Here is a 15,810-nt window from a genome sequence, read left to right on the forward strand (position 1 = left end):
CAACAGCAACAAGATGCGCTCTCGGCGATAGTACAGCAGGGTCTAGAGGAGGAAAAACACAAGGCGAGGTCTACCTACGATGTTTTTGAGACAGCAGCAAGAGTGTTGGCAGTGGTCGTTAGCACCCGCAGGATGGCCTGCCTCCATGCCTCGGACCTCCAGCCAGAAGTCCAGGAAAAACTGGCTGACCTCCGGCCAGAAGTCCAGGAAAAGCTGGCTGATTTGCCCTGCATGGGAGAGAATCTCTTTGGGGATAAGGGCAGGGATGCAGTAGCCCAACTGAAGGATCACCATGAGATCCTTCAGCAGCTGTCGGCTAGCACTTCCAATCAACCATCCTTAGTCAGGAAGTCCTTACGACAAGGCTCACACACCCTGTGCTGGTTCCAGGGGTTGTTTCTGCCAGCAGCGGACACCCAGGCCTCAGCAAGCCCCACCATGGGGTTTTGACTGGGATCGAGGGAGCGTGAATCAGTTCGCCTTACCCCCAGCATCTTGCCCTCCAGTTGGGGGCAGGCTGCTTCCTTTTGCTCGCCGCTGGTCCCTTGTGATGTTGGACTGGGGGGTTCTCGCAATCACAATCATCCGCCAAGGATATCGGATGAATTTCAGGGATGTCCCTGCGGACTTTCTCCCATTTCCATCCACAGGAAATACTTGTGACAGAGCTCTCTACCCTTCTAATGGCATGAGATCATAAGAACATCCCATACTGGGTCAGACCAAGGGTCCATCAAGCCCAGCATCCTGTTTCCAACAGTGGCCAATCTAGGTTACAAGTACCTGGCAAGTACCCAAAAACTAAGTATATCCCATGCTACTGATGCTAGTAATAGCAGTGGCTATTTTCTAAGTCAACTTGATTAATAGCAGGTAATGGACTTCTCTAAGAACTTATCCAAACTGTTTTTTAAACCCAGCTACACTAACTGCACTAACTGCATCCCCTGGCAACAAATTCCAGAGTTTATTTGTGCGTTGAGTGAAAAAGAACTTTCTCCGATTTAGTTTTAAATTTATTTATTTATTTATTTTTATATACCGGTGTTCGATTTTACATATCACATCTGTTTACATTTAAACAAAATTTGCAGGAACTCATGCGTTACCTTTGTCAACTACATTAAACATTTAAATATGGGGATTGTGCTACTCGCTAACTTCATGGAGTGCCCCTAGTCCTTCTATTATCCGAAAGAGTAAATAACCGATTCACCTCTACCTGCCACCCCACCTGGACTTTATAGGAGCCAGAGTGGACACCATTCAGGCCAAGTTGTTTCTTCTCCACGATCTGGAATTTGGTCTGCAGGCATCAACAGGTTTCTGCACGTCTGCTGCTTTGTCTTTTGGGCCACATGGTTGCATCTATCCATGTCACCCCATTGGCCCACCTCTGCATGTGCAGGGCACAATGGACATTGTGGTCGCAATGGCAGCAGGCTTCTCACCACCTCAAGGCACGTGTTTACATCATGCCGCCTCTGCAGGTCTCCCTGTCCTGATGGAAGAATCCAACCTGGAGCAGGGAATCCTTTTTCAGCTTGCCCCACCTCAGGTGGTGCTTACCACCGATGCCTCCCTTTGGGCATTTTGAGACTGCTTGTCCCACAAGGCAGTCCAGATCCAGACAGACAATCAAGTGGCAATGTGGTAAATTAACAAGCAGGGAGGCATGGGATCATTCTTCCTCTGTCAAGAGGCAGTGTTAGTTTGATCCTGGGCTCTATCTCAGGGCATGCTCTTGAGAGCAATGAACATGGTGGTGGACCATCTGAGTCGAATGTTCCAGCCACACGAGTGGTTGCTGGATCCAGCAGTGGTGACCCAGATTTTCAGCCAGTGGGGAATGCCGAATGTGGATCTCGTTGCCTCCCCCTGCAACTGCAAGGTGAGCAGATTTTGCTCTCTGTTCAGGACGGACAGACGGACTTCCAGCCTCGGATGCTGTTGCCCAGCATTGGGGCACAAGTCTGAACGCATATCCTTCTCTTCCGCTGATCATGAAGACTCTGTTGAAGCTCCAGCAAGACTGAGGGACTATGATTCTCTTGGCCCCATACTGGCCCAGACAAGTCTGTTTCCTGCTCCTTCAGGACCTGTCGGTCAGAGAGCCTATCCATCTGGGGACCTCGCCCGATCTGATAACACAGGATCGGGGCAGACTGCACCATCCAAACCTCCAGGCATTAGCCTCAACTGCCTGGATGTTGAGCGCTTAGTCTTGCAGCTCCTGGATCTCTCTGGCGATGTGACCCAGTTGATGGTAGCTTCCAGGAAGCCTTATTGACTGAAATGGAGGAGGTTCTCCATTTGGTGCGAGGGGCTTGGCTTCGATCCTGTCACCTGTCCCACTCCAAAGTTACTGGACTATCTGTGGAACCTCTCCGAAGCTGGGTTGAAAATAAGCGGGCCTTCAGCTTGGATGCTGTGTTAAGGCTCACTCTGAGAACTATGGCGGCGTCGGTGGCCCACTTACAGGCAGTTCCCATCGCTGAAATCTGCAGGGCTGTGATGTGGAGTTCTCTGCACATGTTCGCTATCTACTACTGCTTGGGCAAGGATGGTCAGCAAGTCTGTAGCTTTGGCCAACCTGTCCTTCGCAACCTCTTCCAGGCTTAAACCCAACTCTCCCGACCTGAGGCCCATAGTTTGGGATCAGGCTGCCTCCCTATCTTACCAACAGCACTGTAGTTGTTTTTGTGCCCGTTGGCACCCAGTTCGGTGCTGGTTGGTTATACTCATTGCCAGGAGCAGCCTTTAGCTTGGTATTCATCCATCTGTGAGGACTACCATCCTGCTTGTCCTAGGAGAAAGCAGAGTTGCTTACCTGTAACAGGTGTTCTGCTAGGCCAGCAGGATGTTAGTCCTCAGGAAATCCGTCCACCACCCCACGGAGATGGATTTCCTGCGTTTTATTTTTTCGCTCGTGAATTCTGTTATGAGACTGAAGAGGAACCCCACATGGATGCATGGATAGTGATATGCTGGGCATGCTTGGTGTGCCAGTCAAAGTTCTAGAAACTTCGACAAAAGTTTTCTGCACCGGGCTCCATCTGATGATGTCACCCATCTGTGAGGACTAACATCCTGCTGACCTAGGAGAACCCCTAGGTACAGGTAAGCAACTCTGCTTTCTCTATGGCTTTAACTTCTAGTCTATTGAAATCCTCACCTTATAGAAACAGCCTAATTAGGCTGACAATATATGCTGTCCTCTTATTTCACAATTAGCACTATGGGCAAAAGCTCTGTACACGGTAATAACACAAGTGGGCCTGTGCAACAAAACTCACAATAAAAGTTTTACCATGCATCTTGGTAATATTTAGTAAAATGGAACTTGATGTACTACATAAAGGGTTTTGTTTTTTGTTTTTTTTTAGTAAGGGCACAGTAAATCTTGTACTCTATGCCATGGCATTGCTACTAACATAGATATTAATACAAACAAATTTAGCATCCACTTTAGATGCAGCCTGTAGTCCCAGAAGCTAACTGTACCTTTCCTTAAGGCTGGTTAGCACAGGAGATTTCCTATCTCCAAATCCTGGTGGAAAAAATCCTGTTTCCATCCTCCCTGCCCTCTGTCTCTCCCCTTACCCCCAATGGCAAAGAACCTACCTCTCCAGATACATATCTTACCATTTCGGAGGGGCTGGGTCTTCATGGCCAGGAGTGTTATTTCAGCTCCTGTCTGACATTGCTGCTGGTGAATGACACCAGCTAGAATAACTGAATGTTTTAACACATGAACTGTTGAGAGTACATGGGTCCCTCATGCAAACAACTCCTTTTTAGATTATGACAAGATTATGGATGTTTGGCAATCTACTACTGATCATATAAACAGACATTGCAGTGATCATCCCTTGGTCTGAAACTACTGATTTCGCAAGATGTTCAGGCACTGACCAAGGCTTCCAAGTACACAAAATATTTTGTAAAAATCGCTTTGTTGACACCAAGATAGTGGGTGTGATGAAGGTGGATAGATGAACATCCTCTGGAGTTCCAGCACTGGAGGGCCATAACAACTGATTATAAAAATACACCAAGATTCTACCATCTTCTATGTAACTCTTAATAGTGGATAGGGAGATCAATAATTTATTTTTGGGGCAGGATACATATTTAAACCTTTTATTTATGGCTGTAAGAAATAGCTCTTACATACTACAGCAACCTTAAAGGTGTCATTGTCTGATGCAGTCAGATACCTATGAGAGAACTGGTCTATACAAGGTATTACAGTCCACTACTGAAGCAATAAGGTTGTATTTAGAATTTCTGATTGCATAAGACAATGACAAAGACATAGGCCCTCACAGACCAGATCATTTTCAATATTGCAGTAACTTATTAAATTGTAAGATTTGTTGACCCTTGTTGCTGTGGAAAGTTGACTCAACCTACAGGAGGGCCCTGTAGGTCATTACAGACAGCTGGCAGAACTCGGGTAAAAGACAAGGCCGGAGCTTCATCTATACCAACCCTCGGGTTCCAGGGGCCGGCAGGTCTTGGGCAAGAGTGTATTAGCATGGGGGTGTAGGTCCAAAGTTGGGCTAAGTCAATGTCCAGGCTAAAGTCCATGGCAGGCAGCAGGCAAGAATAGTCAAGGTCCAGGCTGAGGTTGTATCTAGAAGACAGTTCGAAGGCAGAAGATGGAGATAAGGAGAAGGACTGCACAGCAGGGTAGAAAGGAAGGTTGGCAGCTGGATAAGAGAAGGCAGGCTGGGCTGGAATGCAGGAGATGCAACAACTCACACACACTACAGGCACTGTAGTCACATTGTTGCTGAGGCATCTGCTCGTTGCACGGCTGGAGTTTAAATGCCTAGCCACGTGACGTTATCTTGGCATGCTGGTGGCCAAGGTTCCCGCTATGGGGCCTTTAAGGGCAGGCACGCATTGCATATGTGCGCCAAAGGAAACCAGGATTGGCATGGCGGCAGAGGCAATCCCTTTGCCGCAAAGAGAAGAGTGGTGTTGATGGGGCCCAAGGTGCGTGAGTCAGCTCGCAGGGCAGTCCCACAAACTGGCAAACGTAACATAAATAGTGTCTTAAAAGCATTTCTACAATCGATCTGTCTTACAATCTACCTAACAATAATTAGCACATTCAGGTACAGAAAAGATCCCATAGCCTATGATACTTTCATCCTATGCCATTTTGTCAACTGGTTGTGTCATTATCAGAATCAACCTTTTGGAAACATTTTTTAATTTTTAAAGACTGGACAGGGGACAAAATGATAAAGGGGATGGAACAGCTCCCTTATGAGGCAAGACTAAAGAGGTTGGGTTCTGTTCAGCTTGGAGAAGAGACGGCTGGGGGGATATGCTAGAGGTATTTAAAATCATGAGAGGTCTAGAACGGGTAAATGTGAATCGGTTATTTTCCTAGCGTGTAGCAGATGGACTCGGGACCAATGGGTATAGTGTGCTCCTGATAGCAGTTGGAGACTGAGTCAGATTTCAATCTGACGTCAGCACTACATATACCCGTGCAGGAAGCTCTGCTATTCAGTATTTCTCCGTCTCCTTAGCAGTTTGGGACTCTACACACGCTTGCATAGCGTTAGGAAATCCAAACCAAAGAAGAAAGAAAAATCCAAAATCTTACCTCTACAAGACGAACACCGCTCTTCTGCGGTGATACCTTAGGGTCCCTCCCCCAGTCGAGAATTCTTGAGGTGATTTCAGAGATCCCTCAGAGGTAAGCCTCGGTCCAGTAGCCGGTTCCCGGCGTGGACTTAGCCTCCAGGAACGGGAGCAGCTGAGGGGCAGCGGGTGCAATACCAAGCGCAGCAGTGAAGGTATTTCCCTCTCCCCCCGCAGCTGGAGACTGCCCGGCACGAGACTGGGAAGGGCCGAGACAAGATAAGGTAGAAAACTTTTCTTAAAGTCTCCAGTCTCCGAGGCTCAGATAGCTGCACAGATCGCCCTCCGGCATCTGTCCCATCAGGTTGAGCAGCCCCGTCTGGGCTAGACCCCGATTCGGCACAAGGTTCCTCCCTCATGGAGACCCTCCGGGGGGGGGGGGGGGGTGTCGCCATCTTGCCCGCATGGTCGCCGGCGCCATCTCCCCCTCCCTTGATCGGCGTATTCTCCGCACAGTTGAGCCGGGCGTATAAACTACTTGTGCACATAGCGGCACGCACACCTGTGCCGTGTGCACAGCGGCACGCACAAAGCTGCTGGGCACACAAATTAAGGACAAGAACAAAAGAAGCCATCGCCCCTCTTCCCGAACAATCAAGGGCAGAGGATGACAGCGCTTCAGACCGTACAAGAAAACATACCGATCACATTGCCCCGCAGGCAGGGGCCAGTCCTTTAGGAACAAACACAACAAAAGAGGAGCCTGCTCAGGTCCAGGCCCCAGCTGCACCCCACAGTGAAAATCAACAGACCCATCCACAGGAAGAAGCCATAGGGGCAGGCTTGGCCTATTCTACCAAAGATGGGTCGAGATAACGTCGGACAAGTGAGTCCTAACCATCATTCGAGAGGGATACTATCTGGACTTCCACAGCATCGCCCCAGACAAATTTGTGAAATCCCCTTGCCACTCACCCTCCAAGAGGACGGCACTGGAAACCGTCACTGACAAAATTGTTCTCCCTAGAGGCTATAACACCAGTGCCCATGCACTAACAAAATACTGGGCACTATTCCATCTATTTTATCGTCCCCAAGAAAGAGGGAACATTTCGGCCCATCCTGGACCTCAAGTCTGTCAACTGCTACCTGAGGGTACCATACTTCTGCATGGAAACCCTACGTTCGGTCATAAGGGCAGTACAGCCGGGAGAATTTCTGACCTCCCTGGACCTGTCAGAAACCTATCTGCACATCCCAGTCCATCACGACCAGCAGCGCTTTCTACGCTTCGTGATCATGGACCACCACTACCAGTTCTGGGCGCTACCCTTTGGACTAGCTACAGCCCCTCGGACTTTCACCAAAATCATGGTGGTAGTGGCAGCGACACTGAGGAAGGAATCCTCGTACTCCCATACCTATATGATTGGCTGATCAGGGCAAAATCTCAAGAAAGTCATCAGGCGACCACCAGAGTCAAGAATCTACTGCAGAATCCTGGGTGGGTCGTCAACACAACCAAGAGCTGCCTGCAGCCCTCCCAATCCCTAGAATACCTGGGAGTCTGGTTCAACACCCAACAAGACAAGGTCGTCCTTCCCCTTACAAGGAGAAGGAAATTGATGGATCAGTTGAGAAAACTGTTGAACGGTGCTCGCCCCACGGTATGGGACTACCTCCAAGTTGTCTGCCTCATGACATCGACCCTAGAAGTCGTCCCATGAGCAAGGGCTCACATGCGACCACTACAATGTTCCCTACTGTCATGATGGAACCCGATGTCCCAGGACTACATTGTTCAGCTCCAGTTACTGGCGGATGTATGGACCCAGCTCCTATGGTGGCTACAAGAAGACCATCTGAGCAAGGGAGTAAGGCTATCCCCACCGTCCTGGGGCTTGCTCACCATGGATGCGAGCCTACGAGTGGGGAGCCCACTGCCAGGAGCTGACGGCCCAGGGGCAATGGGACAAGGAAGAGTCGGGATGGAACATCAACAGACTGGAAGCCCGAGCAGTCAGACTAGCCTGCCTGTGATTCAGTCACAGACTCCGGGGAGAATTGGTCAGAGTCATGTCGGACAATGCCACAACAGTGGCCTACATCAACTGCCAGGGAGGAACCAGAAGCCAACAGGTGTCCCTGGAAATAGACCCCCTAATGGCGTGGGCAGAAGCAAACTTGCAAGTGATCTCAGCCGTCCACATCAAGGGAAAAGACAACGTCACTGCGGATTACCTCAGCAGAGAAAGTCTAGACCCAGGGGAATGGATGCTGTCGACCATAGCATTCCAGTTGATAATAAACCACTGGGGAACCCAGTCCGACGCCCTCGTCCAGACCTGGCCACAGGAAAACCTGCTATATGCCTTTCCTCCATGGCCACTACTGGGCAGGATCATCCGCAAGATAGAACACCACAGGGGGCTAGTACTTCTAGTGGCCCCGGATTGGCCAAGAAAGCTGTGGTACGCAGTCATGCAAAGGCTTCTAAAGGGGAGCCCCCCTGTCCCTACTGCCATACAGGGATCTGCTCCACCAAGGACCGATCCTCCACGAAGACCCAACTCGATTCTCTCTTACGGTCTGGCCATTGAGAGGATGCGCCTGAAGAGTGGATACTCGGGGGCAGTCATTGACACCTTGCTCCGAGCACGCAAGTTTTCCATGTCTCTAACCTACATATGAATATGGAGAATATTCGAAGCCTGGTGTGAAGACCGCGACATACTTCCACAGACAGTCAAAATCCCCACGATCTTGGAATTTCTGCAGGACGGATTACAGAAGGGGTTGTCTCTCAACTCCATCAAGGTTCAGGTGGCTGCGTTGACTTGCTTCAGAGCCAAAGTGGACAGCATCAGTCTATCTTCACACCCAGATGTCTCCCGCTTCCTGAGAAGTGTCAAACAGATCCGACCACCACTAAAGTGGCCGGAACCCCTATGGAACCTCAATCTAGTACTAGACTTCCTAGCGGGAGCTTTCTTCAGACCTACCCACAGGCTGTCTCTACGGCTTCTAACCTTGAAGACTGTGTTCCTAGTTCAGCCCATTGCATCTCCGAACTTCAAGCACTATCCTGTCGGGAACCATTCCTCAGATTCACACCGGGATCCATACAGCTACGCACTGTCCCTTCCATCCAAAGGTGGTTTTCTCATTTCCATCTAAACCAAATCATCTCACTGCCATCTCCAGGTGAGCATAAGGACTCTGAAGACTCTCGCCTTCTTTGCCATCTTAACGTTGGCAGATTACTAGTCCAATATCTGGAAAGGTCAGAATTCGTACGAAAGATGGACTACCTATTCATCCTTCACAGCAGGAAGAAACAAGGGGAAGCGGCCTCGTGGGCAACCATTGCCCGCTGGATCAAAGAAGTAATCAAGGTGGCCTACGTAGAGGCAGGGAAGCCTCCACCTGTACAAGTCAAGGCCCATTCCACCAGAGCCCAGGCAATATCCTGAGCCGAAACCAAGATGCTGTCACCCGCCGAGATCTGTCAGGCGGCAACATGGTCCTCCATTCACACCTTCTCCAGGTTCTACCGCTTGGATGTCCAGGCCCAGCATTTGCAAGGGCAGTACTAAGTGGGCCATGGGCAGCCTCCCACCTGATTTGGGAGTAGCTTTTGTACATCCCATTGGTCCTGAGTCCATCTGCTACACGCTAGGAAATGGAGAAATTACTTACCTGATAATTTTGTTTTCCTTAGTTTAGACAGATGGTCTCAGTATCTCGCCCACAGCTGCCTCAGAATACGGAAACTTCGGGTGACAATCCCTGAGAGCAAGGCAAGCATGAGTAAGCCATGAGTTACCCCTAGTTAAGACACCCATAATTAACGGGTGTCGACGTTTCTCAGTTGAGTGCACTGGCGGTCTCCAGCTAGAATTCACGCCAGCCAGTTCAAGTTAATCAAGTTATTCAAACACACATATATCCACAATTGTTTTTTGAGGAGAATACTGAAGAGCAAAGCTTCCTGCATGGGTATATGTAGTACTGACTTGAGATTGACATCTGAGGCCTCACCTGGAGTACTATGCTCAGTTCTGGAGACCATAACTCCGAAGGGACAGAGACAGGATGGAGGCGCTCCAGAGAAGGGTGACCAAAAAGATCGAGGGTCTTCATTGAATGACTTATGAGGAGAGATTGAAGAATCTAAATATGTACACCCTGGAGGAAAGGAGGAGCAGAGGTGATATGATACAGACTTTCAGATACTTGAAAGGTTTTAATGATCTAAAGACAATGACAAACCTTTTCCACTGGAAAAAAATAAGCAGAACCAGGGCTCATGAAAAATAAGCAGAACCAGGGAGGAAGACTAAGTACCAATGTCAGGAAGTATTTCTTCCCGGAGAGGGTGGTGGATGCCTGGAACACCCTTACGGAGGAAGTGGCGAAGACCAAAACTGTGATGGACTTCAAAGGGGAGTGGGATAAATACTGTGGATCCATAAAGTCTAGAGGATGGGAATGAAGAGAAGAGGCAGGGGGGTAGCTTGTGGGAATGACAGCTACTACGTGGAGATTAATTCCCTTATTCAATAAACATTCTCACTGTCAATGCGACTCCAGCATTGCTCTATGCTTCAAAGGCAAGAGGAAATGTGGTAAAAAGGATTTGCATTCATTAAAAACCGAGGAGTAGCTTGCTTGTTGCATCGGTTACTACCCTAAACCAAATAAGTCTGATATTTCACTTTCAATGCATATCCAGCATAGCTCTCTGCTTCAATGGCAGGGGGGGGGGGGGGGGGGGAAGACTGATACTTCACTTTCAATGCATATCCAGCATAGCTCTCTGCTTCAAAAGCAGGGGGGATAGAGGAAAAGAGGATTTATATTCAGGTAACAACCAACAAGGACTGAATTACATAGTCTGGGTAAACGGATAATTATGGGTGTAGCTTGCTTATTACGGTGGTTACTACCCCGAATCAATTAAGCATGATACTTCACTTGGAATACATATCCAGCGCAACTCACTGCTTCAACGGCAGGGGGGAATAAAGAAAATAGGAATTATATTCAGACAACAACCAACAAAGACTGAATGGCACAGGCTGGGTAAACAAATAAGCATGGGAGTAGCTTGCTTATTGCAGCAGTTACTACCCCTAATCAATTAAGCTAGATACTTCACTTAGATGCAGCTCCAGCACTGCTCTCTACATCAATGGCGGGGGTGGAAGGTAACTAGAACCAAAAAGTTACTAATAAGGGCCAAGAGTAACAGATAAGTATGAGAAAAAAAAAAGTGTGAAAGCTTGCTGGGCAGACTTCTGCCATCATTTCTATGTTTCTATGACTCCGTCTCCAACTGCTATCACACTATACCCATTGGTCCTGAGTCCATCTGTCTACACTAAGGAAAACAAAATTATCAGGTAAGTAATTTCTCCATTACTCTTTCGGATAATAGAAGGACTAGGGGGCACGCCATGAAGTTAGCATGTGGCACATTTAAAACAAATCGGAGAAAGTTCTTTTTCACTCTATGCACAATTAAACTCTGTAATTTGTTGCCAGGGGATGTGGTTAGTGCAGTTAGTGTAGCTGGGTTTAAAAAAGGATTGGATAAGTTCTTGAAGGAGAAGTCCATTACCTGCTATTAATTAAATTGACTTAGAAAATAGCCACTGCTATTACTAGAAACAATACCAAGGGATAGACTTAGTGTTTTGGGTACTTTCTAGATTCTTATGGCCTGGATTGGCCACTGTTGGAAACAGGATGCTGGGCTTGATGGACCGGTCTGACCCAGTAAGGCATGTTCTTATACAAATCCTATAAGACCAATAAATGAATAGAGAGAACTCAGGTAAATAGTTAAATCTGCTCTGTTTGAGGGAAACACTCTGCATAGTATGGAGGCTAAGAGCACCCACTCTTCTCTCCCTTCAGGGGGTCTCACACCTGTCAGTTCTGTAGCAGAAAAGTTTGAAATGGAGATATTGAGAAATCATTGAAATTTTTGTTTGAAGATAAAGGTCCTTCTTTGATTTGTAATGGTAACCGTGTACGTAAGCTAGGGTGCTGCTAAGGTGATCCTTATTAAAATCGCATACAGGCTTCACACTGATCCATATAATAACGTATGACCACAGCAAGAACAACTAGAGAAGAATCCTTAAACCAGGTATGGCAGCCCCCCCCCCCCCCCCCCCATAGTTACCAGAATGAAAAAATGCTTAAAGCAGGTTCAAAATTCCATCTAATTAATGGTATGGGAAAGAGTTCTGTTCTCGAGGGTGAGCATTCCCACTTTGTTGTATGAGAAGAGAGAGGGGAGACACATAGAGAGTGAGTGACTCCAAAGTGACAGCTTAAGAACCTGGTCTGTTTAATGTTGAGAGCTTGCAGTGTGCCTCTGTTTTGGCTGCCATTTGAGCGGTCTAGGTTGAGCCCATAAATGGTTTTGATTTAATGCCTGTTTAAATGCAAACAGGATGCAGGGACTTTTCAATCTGAAGACTCAGGAAGGTGATCGACTCTACTACAACAGTGGCAATACGCCTGCGAATGGAGTTTTAATATATTGCAAATTTCTGCACAGGATATATTATATACCAGAGGGACAGCAAGAATGTGCTGTTCGAATGATCCAGTATCTCATAGATGTGGAACAGTTGGAAATAATTTAGATCATGTGGTATATGGAGCACCTAGAAATTAATCAATACTGGCAAGGTCTTGTCTGCCAGAGATTTCCATAGCAGACCAGATAAAGCCAATGGCTCCAAAGCTGAGTATCTCGGGACTGATATCTATAAAACAATATAGACAGTCTGTTTAAAAAATGACACAGCTTTCACTGCTATTCACAAAGCAAAGAACTGTAATAAAACTGAAAGATTAGGAATAATGGGTAACAGATGTAAGACTCGTGTTATCCATGGAAAAATGACTTATTGGCACAGATGATGCAGTGCAAAATGTCTCAGATCTGGCATTGATAGTTAGAGTACTTTGGTATAGAGAAGAAGTGATCTTACATAACAAAGCTGTAATTGTATGTGTAAAAAATGTGATTCTGTATTGAGCAAAGTAATGTGATTTGCTGATTGCCATGTTAGTCCACTTAAATATTTAACTATAAATGCCATCAAATTGTCCTTTACTATAGGCATAGGGTTCTTTGTTTTCAGTTTTTATTTTATTTCCCCCCCCAAATTTTTCAGTTTATATTCTAACTAAAATGTGAGAAAATCATTTGGGGGGGGGGGGGTGGAAGGGAATAATTTTTTCCCACTGATTTTCTGCCATTTAGTTGGTTATAATAAACACTGATATAAATTATCAGGGAAAATAAAACCATGAAAATGAAAATCCCTTCACAGTATTCACATCAGTCTTCAGAGACGTTGAATGTGTAAGATCATAGAGTAGGTGTGTGAGGTGATGGAGCTGTCTGTAAAGGAGTATAACTAAACTCATGAGCCCATATTGTTTTTCATCCTGTCTTGCATCCTGGGAAGGTGGCTGAGGCTGAAGGCTGGAGCCCTCAGGCCTTCCAGGAGGTAGGGAGATTTTCTTGGCGTCCAAAGAGGATACTGAGATTGAGAGAGGTGAATGGCAATGACAATTTTATTTAATACAAATAAAATTCTAAAACAAAATCAAAATGGTATACAATAAATCAGTAAAGCATCACAATAATATGATAAATACAATAAAATAAATATATGAACATAATTAAAAGATAAGAGGAAAAATAATATAAAATACAGACCCAACTGCTAAAAAAAAAAATAGCAATAAAACTTAGTTATCAAATACTTGATTACAATCAGGCCTTTACCAGTTTCCTAAATTTAAAATAATTTTTCATGTAGAAATATAGAGGGAGAGGTGAAAGGAAAGTTAGTCCTATACCCCTTGCATTTCAGTGAAGAGTTGCCTTAAGATTTTCAGAGTGGATTTCTGGTTCAAATCAGAGTAAGAACTGACAGTCTGAAATATCTACTTTCTGAGTTGCAGCTTATTAGAATTATTAGAAGCACATCTGTTCAGTTCAGCTACTGGAAAGCAGATACCAAAAGAAGAATGTCCCAGGACGGTCCCATTCTTTTAAGAGCACCTCTGAGCTAGTGGGTAACGGAGGAAGAAAATCCCTAGTTATAAATAAAAATAAGTGGATTACATTATCTTGTTACAAAGTGAAGAAAGTAAACACAATTATTGGAAATAATCTGGATTTCATTTAACCAGGATTTGGGCACAGTATATGATCCTAAACTTTGAAATCATATGATCATGGTATTGCAAGATGGCTGAACCAGTTAAGGTATCCTGGTGCTGTTTCATGTAGGATCCTAGGCTGAGAAAAAAGTTCCATGGGGATTGCTGCAACACTGGGGTCAGAATCTCATTGAACTTTCAGCCCTAAATTCTGCTACCATCAAAGATGTCAAGGAGGCAACAGGAGAGGCTTGATTGGATCAGTGCCCATAGTCTCCAAATGATCTGATTATGGAAGCCCAAATGAGGTAGATATGTGTAAAATGGGGGAGGTGGATTAAAAGGAATTTGTCTTTTTATACTCACCCAATTCCCTGGGGTGCTGGGAGCTAACATGGCTGGGTGGCCTGCTTGTGGGAGCTATCATGGCCCATGAGGGAGAAAGAAGCAGGTGCTGGAGTGGCAGGCTCATTGCAACCCTGCATCATGGGTGTCTCCAGCTGATTTTGACAGCCACTGGTCTGCGTTTTCAACCCCATGGCTAAGAAGGGGAGAGAGCCGGCAGCATTCTTTTGTCCCATCCCACAGTGGTCAGAGCAGGAGGGGCAGAGTTGTGAGCCGCAATCCTCACTGCTGGTGCTGGGCTGCCATGAATGCTTCTGTTTTTGCATCAGTTGCCATGGGGGTCGCTGCCACTGAAAGAGGGAGCCTGTCTTCAGTGCCAGAGGCCCTGGGAAAGCCTCCGGCACTAGCGGCAGAGTTGGGTCACAATAGGAACTAGATCATGATGACACTTCTGTTTTTTTAAGCAGAAATGGAGTCAAATAAAAACTTAAATAACAGTGAAAATAAGATTGGGAAAATTAAAATAACCCCCCGATTCCAGTTGGGGAAGTTAAAGGAGAATGTAACAAAGAACTGCGGCACTCGTCTTATCAAAACCAAACGTCAAAAAAGACGAGATAGAATAGTCTCCACTGCTGTGCAGACCTTTAGTAAATCTCAAATTTTCATAAATTGGAATGGAACCGCATCAGCAAGCCAGACGGCGGCAGTGCAAATCACTTGCCGCCCGGACTACTCGTCACTTGCGGTGTAAGGTGTTGAAAATTGTATATAAAGAACAATCTTGAAAGTTATATCTAGAAACTATCTTAGGATATCAGCTGGTCCCTCAAGGTATGCTTCAGAAAATCCCCGACAGCGGCCGGTGTTTCGCGATACTGCGATCGCTTCCTCGGGAGAACTCTTATGAATAGTTAAAGCGGGTGCTTCTATACGGACGAAAATGTCTCAAGCATAATTGTAAACGGGACAGCGTTTACAATTATGTAAACGGGACAGCGTTTACAATTATGTAAACGGGACAGCGTTTACAATTGCTGTCCCGTTTACAATTATGCTTGAGACGTTTTCGTCCGTATAGAAGCACCCGCTTTAACTATTCATAAGAGTTCTCCTGAGGAAGCGATCGCAGTATCGCGAAACACCGGCCGCTGTCGGGGATTTTCTGAAGCATACCTTGAGGGACCAGCTGATATCCTAAGATAGTTTCTAGATATAACTTTCAAGATTGTTCTTTATATACAATTTTCAACACCTTACACCGCAAGTGACGAGTAGTCCGGGCGGCAAGTGATTTGCACTGCCGCCATCTGGCTTGCTGATGCGGTTCCATTCCAATTTATGAAAATTTGAGATTTACTAAAGGTCTGCACAACAGTGGAGACTATTCTATCTCGTCTTTTTTGACGTTTGAAGTTAAAGGAGACCCATGCTTAATTTTGAAAGCTCTGGATGATATTTTTAAAATGAGTCAAAACATTAAAAATAGCCCAAATTAAGTATATGTGCTGGTTGTGGATAGGTGAGAAGGGCTTCTGTATTGCTAATCTGGCATTAAAAATAATTTTTGGGGGTTTAAATTGGTTTAAAAACAGCAGCATTCAGAAACATTGGGAAAAGTAGCCCAAGACAGTTAAAAAATAAATAAATAAAAAAGGAAAT

This window comes from Rhinatrema bivittatum, chromosome 4 (genome assembly GCF_901001135.1).
Source record: "Rhinatrema bivittatum chromosome 4, aRhiBiv1.1, whole genome shotgun sequence".
Taxonomy (NCBI): domain Eukaryota; kingdom Metazoa; phylum Chordata; class Amphibia; order Gymnophiona; family Rhinatrematidae; genus Rhinatrema; species Rhinatrema bivittatum.